Source organism: Syngnathoides biaculeatus, chromosome 12, assembly GCF_019802595.1.
Source record: "Syngnathoides biaculeatus isolate LvHL_M chromosome 12, ASM1980259v1, whole genome shotgun sequence".
Taxonomy (NCBI): domain Eukaryota; kingdom Metazoa; phylum Chordata; class Actinopteri; order Syngnathiformes; family Syngnathidae; genus Syngnathoides; species Syngnathoides biaculeatus.
The window spans coordinates 19226710-19239004 of record NC_084651.1 but is presented as its reverse complement, the minus strand read 5'-3'; the positions used below and the strand labels follow the sequence as shown (position 1 = coordinate 19239004).

The following is a 12295-nucleotide window of genomic DNA, read 5'->3' as shown; positions in this document are numbered from 1 at the left end:
GAAACGTGATCACAAGTAAGCACAGATGTGGATGAATCACATTTATTAACCACGCAAGAGCTTCCTGTGTTGCCTCTGCAAAAACACACAAAATACTCAACTACTCATTTATCTATAAACATTTACTGTACATGATCACAGAACTGAAAGTAAATGTTAACCATTGTGCATGCATATTAAGAGATCAACAAGACCACTGGATAGTAATTGTCTTGTTTACTTACAAGAATCCTTATTTCCTGGAGCCATAAATCCTAAAAAGTGAGGATGTATATCTCTGAAAGCCACCAAAGTGAGCTAAGTGCGGAGATGCCATCTATTTGCATTAAATCAATCAGCCACTTGTTGAGTTGGCTATAATACACCCAAAAATTCACAGAGCTAAACAATCTGCCAACCCAAAAACACGGTTAAAAAAGGGGGTTTGCACTCTCCTCCTTTTCATCAAGTAGCGTGTCCCAAAAGTTTGGTGAAAGGTTGCAGAATAAGTGCCCAAAAGTAATTAAGGACAAGTCTGGCAGCCATCAGGGAGTCAATTTGGCGAACTGCAGACAGCTGCCCCTTAAAGCACACAAGCCTCTACCTCCCCCTGTGACAAGGCCACCAACAGCTGAATGAGACATCAGCATTAGCATATGTAAGAGAAAGTAGGTGGCTTCCTTGGGTGGGGTAGAAATACTGCTGGGTCTTGAAGTTTAGACGAGGGGGGTGGACGGTGGCATTCAGAGCTCCTCTCCCTGACAAGAAGGACGAGGGTGAAAAAGAGAGGGCAACATTCTGTTTTTGATTTTGTAAAGATGCACGATACATGCCAGTTTCAAAATTCTTTTTGACAGCTGACATTTGAACTGATAGAAGATGGAGGAACACGCATGTCAGTCTTGCGAACAACATGTCGACATGGCCGAAAACCCAAACTAGAATTGCCCTTGACTTAGAGTTACTGATCCATCTATCAATTTCCCAAGCACCACTATTAACGTCTGTGGCTGAATACATACAACATAGGTGCTTTCTCATTTAAATGCTACAGTCTGAAGAATTAGGTGAGATATTATTTGGAGTTGCAAATATTCACGTGCTTCCAAAGAAACACCTTTAAACCTCGATAAAACGGACTCTGTTATGACAAATATCTAATAAAACAAACTGTTGGGACTGAATAATGTTTCCAATAATAGTTTCCATTTGTCAATTAAGAGAGCAAGAGAGAGAGAGAGAGAGAGAGAGAGAGAGGAGAGAGAGAGAGAGAGAGAGAGAGACATGGCTCTGAGGAATACAGAACAGGAAAACAGAACACCAAGTCCGGAATGTGGTATTTTTGGTCCAGTAACAGCCGTGTATTTGTCAAGACATCCACCTTTCATGACGCACTTGGAACTAGGAAGCACACTAAAAGCTTCTTGAAACTCCTGCACTCACGTGGTCGACAACACCTGCATTGTATCACATGACCTACGCGTCGACCCGCGCTGCATGTCTGCGTAATTTTCTGCACACACGTCAAAAAAAGTTGCTGCATTGAGAAAGCCGTGGAGATCATCCATCGGGATTTTGTCACAAGCTGTGATGACGTACCCATCGTTCCTCCCGGCTCCTCATACCACCTGCGTCCCTGCCTTCTTGATCAATTTTTCAACATAAATAAACGTATTTTCATTTCATTTGTTCAAGAAGACACTGTTCCATGGTCGCCATTGTTGTTGCTTTGTTCCTTGTTACGGAAAGGAAAGTAAAAACAGCTACGAGAATGACCAAAAAATGCCGAGTTAACTCTACCTGGTGGCATCCTAGCCAATATCAATCATAGTGACGCCCCGGACATGGAGGAGAACTGCAGCAAATTTTCAAAACTGCACACGTGGGTTGCCATCGAGTGTAAAGGCAAACTGTGTGTGGGATAGTCGCAGTGACGTCAGTGCAGTCACCATCCGGGCGAGTATTAAAGAAGCCTTAAATCCTCACAGGTCATGAAAGGGACTCGCCTGTGATGAGGATCGTACGTCAACAATGACACCATGACCGACTACACTGGCGCGGTAAGTTTGCATTTAAAAAAAAAAAAAACATTTACTGACAATAACCTACTCTTAACAAGCATGTTGGTTTTGTAAACCAAACTGACATTAGCCAGCAACAAGTTTTGATGTGACAAAGTTATCAAATCTAATCTTGTTATATGAGGGTTGTAAAAAAAATATGTAATGGAATTCTTATACTCTAACAATGACGTTGATTTGGTAGATTTACAGTATGTGAAATTGGTTGTCGGGGAGTGTCTCAAACTTGTTTGGACACATGACAGCTAAATACAGCACGACCCTCTCGGGTAATTAACTTTTGATTATATATTCCATGTATGGTAAAACGGAATTGGTTTTAGTTTGCTTAATTGGAAAAACAGTAAAACGGAGTCATTCCAACAACTTCCTCCTGATTGCTTTGCTCTGTTACTGACTAGTTGGAGGTGGGCGCATGATAATAGCAGGAAATGACAAACTTTAATCAAGCTGAATGAATGAATGGCACCGAGTGCGCGTCTTTGTGCCACATTTTGCTTTGATCCAGCCTCCGCAGGCATGTTCCCAGCTTTGATTTGAGTGAAGGGGAAGGAAGGAGTTTTATTTGAGTAGTGGGAAGCCCCAGGAGGTAACACTTTAAATTTTCTCGTCACTGCATTCTACAGACACACAAACTATTCATCAGCCTACACACGTGCAACAGAGCCTGTGGAGGAACACACAACTCACGAATACTGCTTGTTTGCACATGGAAGACTGGGTCTGATGGGTCATTTACATAGTAAGGGGGAGTCGTTAGAGAGATAGAAACACAGGCACGATAAGCTACATTCACAAAAAAATTAAAAACACTTCTTAAAAGATCCTCTTTCAAATGCTACACACGGTGGGCCCAAATCCAAAGAAGGCATTTTAAGAGGAGCACATTACTTTTACTGTGTTCTCCAAAAGGTTTAATTGAGTCACCTGGACTTGTTCTTATTCTTACAAAAGACAAGTCCAGTTGCCTCGAGTGAATTTTTGTGGATAAGCAAAATGTGGGTAGCACATAATCCACACTATCAAAGACATACCTTTATTGTGACATTCAGGAATATATAAGTACTTGTTCCTATGGGGTTCATTTTCCACAAATTCTTGCTTAAATTCTCATTTCACTTCCAACACAATGAATATATTTCTCAGCATATTATGATCAATTTATCTTCCTGTGAATTTGGCAATCTGTTGGAAGTTTTATTGTTCATAAAGACAAATCCATCAAAACACCTGCTGATTGCATCATGAAATGTAAATTACCCACAAACAAACTGGGCCAAATCATTATTCACAGAACTGTTTGGTACAACTTGCTAGAGGTGTGGACTCGAGTCACAAATTTATTGACTGGAGACTCGACATGACAAAATGTCACGAAACATGCAACTAGACTTGGACTTGAACAATAATGACTCATGACCTCACATTTTGACTCGAGCATATTGACTTGAGAAGACGTGCCACTTTTATCGAATATAGAAAAATGAACACTGCATCTTTTTCCCCTCAGTACTTAAACATGCTCATCTTTGTTTGACTCCCGAATATTCAGAATAATGTAACCATAGAGATAACATTCTCAACAAGTATCACTCTCGGGCAAGAGTCCACCATACTAAATCTTAATTGTAAAAGTGTATGCGCTTTAACAGTTGACACTCTGTTGGGCAAATTCATGTAGAAGAAATGGCCAGGAGGTCAGTCTTTCAGAACCTAGGTAAAATAATCTCTTTATGAAAACAAACAAACAGACAAAAGCACTTTGCATAAATCAACAATAACTCCGGCCATTACGTAAGGTACACGTTCCACTACTCACTAGTAACATACACAAAAACGACAATGAACTTACCAATAAGGTTATTAATTATTCCAAAAAAAATCTATATTGTACTTTGAGAATCACGCTGCTTGACTTCACCTATGCTTCTTTTCGTTAGCATTAGGAACCAGCTTCCTATTTGTTATGGTCTGGATTATACCCATATTAGACGACGAGAAAATTTTGGTCTTTCATGATTCAGACAACTGTCATAAAATCATGCCGTATCTTGGTCAGCCACTGGGAACACTACATGACATATGATATTACCATGTACCATTTTTTGCGATCATTGGGCTTTATCTTGTAGTTGGGGTGGTAGGACCAGAAAACACGTCACCGGTCACTGCGGCCGGATGTACCCATTGCCATTGTGACAACATCAATTATAGATTGCTGCAATGTGTGTTGAACAAAAAGAGGCGAAATGGTGGTGGTGGTGTGACGCGATGCGCAAGAGTTGACATTTTGGGTGTTCAAGGAAGAATTAAGGTATGTTCACATACTTAAATACGGGAAGAACGTAAAAAAAAATCTATGTAGCCATCTAATGCTGGCACTAACATTCCCATATATATCAGCGTTTGGTCAAATATTGCCCGAAAGCTTCGGTAAACAGTTTGTGTATCTGAATAAATGTTCACAATGGCAAGTAAACTTTTGATACTCACCAGAAATGCCAAGTTTAAAGTGATGTCTATTTATATGTATGTTTTATTTGTGTTTGGGCGGCACGGTGGCATAGCTGAAAAGCGTTCTGAGTTCTGAGGACCAGGGTTCAAATCCCGTCCCCGTCTGTGTGGAGTTTACATGTTCTCCCCGTGCCTGCATGGGTTTTCTCCAGGAACTCCAGTTTCATCCCACATCCCAAAAACATGCGTTATTGGACACGCTAAATTGTCCCAAGGTGTGATTGTGAGTGCAACTGTTGTCTGTCTCCATGTGCCCTCCGATTGACTGAAAACCAGTTCAGGGTGTACCCTGCCTGCTGCTCGATGGCAGCTTGGATTGGCACCAGGGCTCCCGCGACCCTTGTAAGGTTAAGCGGCTCAGAAAATGGATGTGTTTGTGTTTGAAATTACCTCACTAGAAATCTTGGTAGAAAACAAAATGCAGATTTCTGCTATAAATGTGATGTGAATTTGAGAAAAAAATAACCGTTTTCTAAGGGACTAAACCAACTAGTTGTTAATTACTAAGTGAAATGTCTCATTTTCACATGTATTCATACTTGGTCTTCAACCAAACAAAATATATTTTATCTAATTACTTGATTAGGCGGCATGGTGGTGCAGCTGTAAAGTGTTAGACTCACAGTTATGAGGTCCAGGGTTCAATACCAGCCCTCCCTGTGTGGAGTTTGGATGTTCTCCCCGTGCCTCTGTGGGTTTTCTCTGGGCACTCTGGTTTCCTCCCACATCCCAAAAACATTAATTGGACACTCTAAATTACCCCTGCATGTGATTGTGAGTGTGGCTATTTGTCTCGATGTGCCCCGCGATTGGGTGGCAACTAGTTCAGGGTGTACTCTGCTTCATGCTCGTTGACAGCTGGAATAGGCTCCAGCATCCCCACAACCCTTGTGAGGATCAGCAGCTAAGAAAATGAATGGATGGGTGGATGGATGGATGGATGGATGGATGGATGGATGGATGGATGGATGGATGGATGGATGGATGGATGGATGGATGGATGGATGGATGGATGGATGATGGATGGATGGATGGATGGATGGATGGATGGATGGATGGATGGATGGATGGATGGATGGATGGATGGATGAATGAATGGATGGATGAATACTTGATTAGGCGGCATGGTGGTGAAGCTGTAAAGTGTTGGTCTCACAGTTCTGAGGTCTAGGGTTCAAACACCGGCCCTGCCTGTGTGGAGTTTGCATGTCTTCCTTGTGCCTGCGTGGGTTTTCTCCAAGCACTCCAGTTTTCTCCCACACCCCAAAAACATGCATGACATAATTGGAGACTCTAAATTGCCTCTAGGTGTAATTGTGAGTGTTGTCCTGCAATTGGCTGGAAACCAGTTCAGGGTGTACCCTGCTTCCTGACAGCTGGGATAGACTCCAGCGTTCCCTGCGACCCTTGTGAGGATAAGCGGCTAAAAAAGGTGATGGATTACTTGATTATTTGATAGAACTATCAGTAGGGTACTTGATTACTTGTTGCAGGCAACTGTAAGTGAATTCTCATTTCTGACAGGCCTGTTGCTATAACTTCAGAAATAAAGTGAGAAAAAGTAAGTCAAAGCAAAGCCTTTTTACAGAATAACTGAAAACATACTCCTGATCTGTTTTGAAGGGGCAAAAACTCAGTCCCTTCGCTGCCCTTGTGGATTCAGCTTTAAAGGTAAAATATTTTGACCTGACCCCTAGTTTTCTAATAAAGGTTTAATGCGCTTGTATACCAAATTTGTTGGGATGAATGAATATGGAGTTTGAAATATTGTGATTGTGTAGCAGTACATTTGCCTGACTTCGGTGTGGGCAGCTTGGGTTCAGTTCTGACTCAGTGACGGTGTGAATGTGAGTGAGAATGGTTGTTTGCGCCAACATGTGCCCTGCAACTGACTGGCGACCAGTTCAGGGTGGAGTCCGCCTTTGGCCCGAAGTCAGCTGGGATAGGCTCCAGTGCCTAACCAGGATAAGCGGTGTTGAAAATGGATTGATGGAAATAAATAAGCTACATGATAAGCCGTGATTTCTAACACTCCCTCATACTGGAATTCACAATGACAACAAAGTCTTTGTTGCTTTGATATGACATAAGCTAAATGCTTGTCCGACATCCTCCTCTTCCTTCAAATGTAAAAATACCTTTCTGACCCCACGAAGGTAAAATATTCTATGTATTAAAATGTATTACTTTTGTTAAAATAACTCAAAAGGACATGAGATTTGACTTGGGATTTGCCTGACTTGACTCCAATTTGAGGGTAAAGACTAGAGATTTAAGGCCTCTTTATACTCGCGTGTGTGGCGACCGATAACATCACCAAAGCCAGTGCAACCCATTTGAAAATGTGCTGTGGTTCTTCTCCAAATCAGAGGTGCCATTACAGCTGGTATTGTCTTGGACGGCACAGGGTGGGGTTTTCTCAGCATATTCTGGTCATTTCTGGTAGGACATTTTACTTTCCATTCCGTAACAAGGAAGAAAGCAACAACAATGGCAACAATGGAACCGCGTTTGCTTGAACAAGTGGACTTAAATGGCCAGATGATATGTTTAATTATGCTGCAAAATCGATCGAGAAGGCAGCGACGTATGTGGTATGGGGACCCAGGAGTTACGGTGAATACATCATCACAACAGCTGACTAAAATGGGCCAATCACGAGAGATGACCTCTGTGGCTTTCCCAGTGCAGCAACTTTTTTTTGACGTGTGCATGGCAGGCTATGCACAAGCTACAGAGGTGCCGCATGGGGGAATCACTGATCTAAACAAAAAAGACTCGATGGCTCATTGCCCACCAATACTTGAGTTAATCGGCAGTTGCGTGGCTATGAGAAAACATTACACAGGTAAGTTAGAAAGATTTACTTTTACACTGTTAAAGTTTGTTTGAAAAGTTTTTTTTTTAATTTTCTGATGAGCTTAATTCACTTGAACAAAGTTTTGTTTATGGTTGTTGTTCACTGTTCACTCTCTGCTTCACCTTTATAGGCTGACGGTTTTTCGCAAAAAAGCGATGTAAATATTTTCCCAAACTTCATCAGTGGATAAGCAAGAAAATACATTTTCTGTGAAATTTTTGATGAATTTCATATTACAGAACTCTGCAAATTTTATTTGATTTTCAAATGCGAGGAAACAAGTTTAAATTTTCCGTCTGAAATAGGATGTCGGAGAGACAACAAATGAACAATGCGTTTAGCATGTATTTTCCCATTGTAGGTCCTTATTTCCAAAAATATATCAAACTGATTAACTTAAAATGTAATTTTTTTATGACAAAAAATGCTTAGTTTTTTGCTATGTTATGATGGTAGTGCTTCACAGCATATTTTGGGAAAAGTTAACATGTCAAGGAAATCGAGCTCTAGGTAATATGCAAGATTTCTTGGTAGTCACGGTGTTATATGTCTTTCCTTTGCACTTAGCCTTTTTTGGCTTACCAAGTCGAATTAAAAATCTTTCATGTTACCACAACTGAAAAAATGTCAAGCTCACACGACCAGTTTTAATTCTACATGCCAAACAAAAAGAAAAACCCCACCATAATCCAACCTGTAAACCCTGTCCTCCACACGTTTTGGGAGGACCAAGATGGTGGCCAACTGGCTTCAACCAATCGACATACCGCTTGATCTGTATGCGCTATCCAGTCTTTTTTTTTTTTAGATCAGTGGGGGGGGGGTGCTTAAGTCACGTGATGCACTGTGCCCATTATCGAACACGTGACCGGAGAAGTATAAAGTGTTCTTTACTTATGACAGGCAAACCAATAACTTGGTCCCACCTCTGCAACCTATATGTGAGAAAGCCGACCAGTCATGCTACTCAAAATCCATAAGTTATTACTGTCAGTAGGACAAACGTAATAATGTTTGATATATATGAGATAACCATATTATTTAAATTTGTTCCCATTCCTCAGAATTTTAGCTCTATCAGACTAAAATGTGTTTGGAGAATTGTTGATTCCTTTGGTCAACACTGGGAACAAAGAAACAGAATGGTTGTATGGTAGTCATTGAGCCTTGCTACATAATTACAGTAGACTAAAACAGGTAGAACTGAATGATGTGGCAAGGAACAAAGACTGTAGCCTGAGTGCTTCCAACAGAGTCCGTTTAATAACCCACAGAAAACCAAAAGCACCTGTATCCGCTTAGATGGAGTATGAGTGACGACAGACAGGCATGTGATGTATTTGCCGTCCAGTATTTTTAGTACTGCTGATAACAGCGTGCTGTGTAAGGACAATGTTCTCTTGGGTTTTGTACGCAGAGAGAGGAGCTGTAAAGGGAAATGGCATTTTCTTCTAGCAGCGAGGTTGAACAGCTGGCAAGCAACAGGCAGGACACTGTTACACCTATCCACCCGCTCATACCCCTGTCAGTGTGTTCTGTAAATGTTGTTTGGATTAATCATGGAGAGGGGGGCTGAAGTGCCACCATTTTCCTCCCATGCCAATCTGAGCACAAGAGAGCATGAAAGACAAGGGGGCTGTGGGCACGAGGTGAGGCGGTGCAGAGTAAACAGTGGCTCGCATCCCTCAATCTTGTTGCTAGGCAACTTTTTTGTCATGAGTGACAGCAGATGTCCTTTATGAAACAAAAACAGAAGTAAAGTGAGAGAACGGAGAGTGATGCAACAATGAACAGAAGCCCAGTGGAAAGGTGAATAGGCATGAGTGCGGTTCAGGCAATGGGACAAATACAGTCACTGAACAAAACAAGACATTAGGTACACTTGTACAATCTAATGAAATCCAATATTTTTTTGTCAAAAATAGCCTTTATACATATGCCGTTATATTTGTTGTTTAAAGTGGTGTACAAGTGCATTCCAACATACTGAGAGATGTTAACAATATATTACATCCCTTTTCAACTGGAAAATAAGATAATCAAACCTAGGAAATATATCTTAGTTTGATGGAGTGCCGTGCCAACCCACTGTAAAGAACCATAAAAGTAATAATTATTGATTAAACTATTTTGGAGGATGACTTAAATTATGCAGGTGCAGGACAATCAACCATAGATGTGGTGCAAAAAAAAAAAAAAAACAGCAGGGACCAGAAAAGAAACAGGAGTCTAAATAAATGAATAATTATGGATAACAGGAGTGAAAGTAATTAGAAATGTGAACACAAGCATCGAAGAACACTTCGTCCACACTTTCTTGCGCACAATCATGTGCAAGGATGAAAAGAGGTGGTCACTCCTTGGTCCATGACAGCATGACTGCAGAAAAAACATCTGTTATTGGTTTGGGCAACTTTGCCACTGCCACACTCAGGATGTATTTATCTATGCCCGTATGCTTGTTTATATAGCTTCATATTTCAATATATTTTTCATTACAAACATGTTTAATATCAGTAGAGAATCCCCGAGGAGTCCTGGATTCTACCAAAGCCAAAAAAACAGATTTTGCCATAAATTAGCAGAACACAGTCCTTGCTGACATTTAAACAGCAGATATATTATGTCTCCTACATAAGGATGATGGAATTTTTTTTTTTTTGTTTTAAACAATTGTAGGAGTTAAAATTAACATCCACATAATGATCAGTCCCATCGTAATGCCTTTCATTGGACGTTAGGCAAATTAGAGAGATCAGGATGCCAGATTTGGAGTGTTACTCTGGAAATGTGTGCGGGGGTATTCAGGAAGCAAATGGAAAATGAACTGGAAAATGTAGTTAAAATCAGAATAGCAGTACAGGCAAGGCGCCCAGTGTTGTTAAATGACAGCAGAGGATGCCAGAGGCTTGCTGTGTGACCAGCTCGAGAAGAAAAGTGTGCCTCGAATCAACAAGAGACAGATAGGGGCTTTTTCCATAGATAGTAATGATGCTCATGAGGATAAGCGGCACAGAAAATGGATGGATGGATAGTAATGCAGCCAACATTTGGATTAGCTTAATGCCCAGCAACATTTAATGATTGACTTGCTTTTGTTGTTGAGGGAGACACTCATCAAGAGTGACTTGGCACACATTTGTTCAGCGAAACTGCAGAACAAACCCATAAATACGTCAATTTACTGACGGCAATTTGGATTTATATCAATAGAGAGCAAAGATATAAAGAAGCAAGTTGAACGAGTATCTACAGTGTCCCCATAGCCCCTTCTGAAAAGGACTTAACACCAGTTTAGTTTATTCGACAGACAATTGTCAATATACCAGGAAATAATGTCTCATCTGAGCCATGCAGGTGTTAACAATATACATTATAAACCGGGAAGAAAGCAGAGATGGAGACTCATTGTAGCTTGGACTTGAGTAGACTGGGGTAACTGGTTTGATGATTTGTGATTTGAATTAACAAAAGCTAAAAGACTTGAGACTTCATTTGGAGTTGGGAGTGAAACACTTGAGACTTGACTTGAGACATGATCTCATGAAGACTAGAGTGTTGTTCATTTTATATGTTCAGTTTAAAGATAAAATATAAAACTAAGGTATTTGAGTGTACTCTTGGTGCACTGTCATGACATTAACATTGAACTTTGTGTGTTATTTGAATACCCATTCTGCTTAGTAAATATCTGTTAATTCCTTAGTTTGTTCCTAAACTCGTTACAGTACAATAGTTAACTAATATTAGCTTTCAAAATTCAAGGTTGCAGTTGTTCAAGGATTGATTCTCTAGCCAGAACTACTGCATGTTATGTCTACTCCCATAATGATTCAGCGGTTACGAGAAAAGAATATTTAGGCATGGTTCCTATTGTTGAAATTATTATTATTTTACTCATCACTAACAATGCCATTTTTGAGGCCCAAATCATGCATGGAACCCTGAGGAAATTTTGGACGTATATCGGACCTGGTGAAAAATGTGACTTTCTGGCACCCCCTAGAACTAAGCCTAAACAACATCAAAGGACAGCTCAGTGATATGTTTGATCTACGGCTCAGAAAATCATACAGCTTTCATCCAATTCACTTCAGAACTGGTCTGTGACTCGTTAAGATATGGGACATTAAAAGTTATCTCAGTCCCTCACCCCCATTGTACTATATGACAGGGCTGGGCTTGCTTTTCATTTCACACTTTCCTATAAAACAAAAAAATTCTTACATTACATCCAAGTTTCATTTGGAGTACATTTCATTTAGGTCGACAAATATCGGGTCACACATTGACCTCGACGTACACATATTTTAAAAACACATATCCTACATCCTACGAAGTGATCTGTAACCTCATGAAAGTACAGTTCGACCCTTTTTTGCACGTTTCCAGATGCAATACTTACAGTACATCAAAGAGCTATTCATGGTACACTGACATCACACCTACACCTACCAAACTTGGCAGGTATGTGTAGCACCCCAACACCTACAATATTGAAACTATAACCCAGATCCTAAACCCAAAAGGAAGACACCTACAACCATTTATTGCCAAAATACACGACACGCTTACAGTTCATTTACATTTCCGGTATGTTACACGTCTGGCAACAAACATTCAGACACATGTAGTACCCCCAGCCATGAACAATAACTTAATTACAAGTCATATTCATTTGCATGAGAAATACTTTTGCACTTATCTCCAGCGTTCGTGTCCAGCCTACGGCATGCGAGCTATTTTGTGCGTCTCACATTTACTGAATATATAACCTTTGACAAGGCTTTGCACTTGTCCGACAGCAGGGGTGTCCAACCTACAGCCTGGGGTGTATTGCCAGCCCATACACCAATTTTGT

General features: G+C 40.6%; 1 protein-coding gene across 7 annotated transcripts in view; it reads right to left on the bottom strand.

Moving 5' to 3' along the window:
• The window catches only part of LOC133509631 (signal-induced proliferation-associated 1-like protein 2), a 101998-nt gene that overhangs the window by 74319 nt on the left and 15384 nt on the right, over positions 1 to 12295 (bottom strand). The window contains exon 1 of one of the 7 annotated variants that reach the window (XM_061836857.1): positions 1780 to 1798. The exons of 5 other annotated variants lie outside the window; for them this stretch is intronic. The gene's annotated coding sequence lies outside the window, so the exon portion shown is untranslated. Of the gene's footprint in view, positions 1 to 224; positions 442 to 1779; positions 1799 to 12295 lie in introns of those variants that run through there. One more of the 7 variants, XM_061836856.1, reaches the window with a different exon arrangement.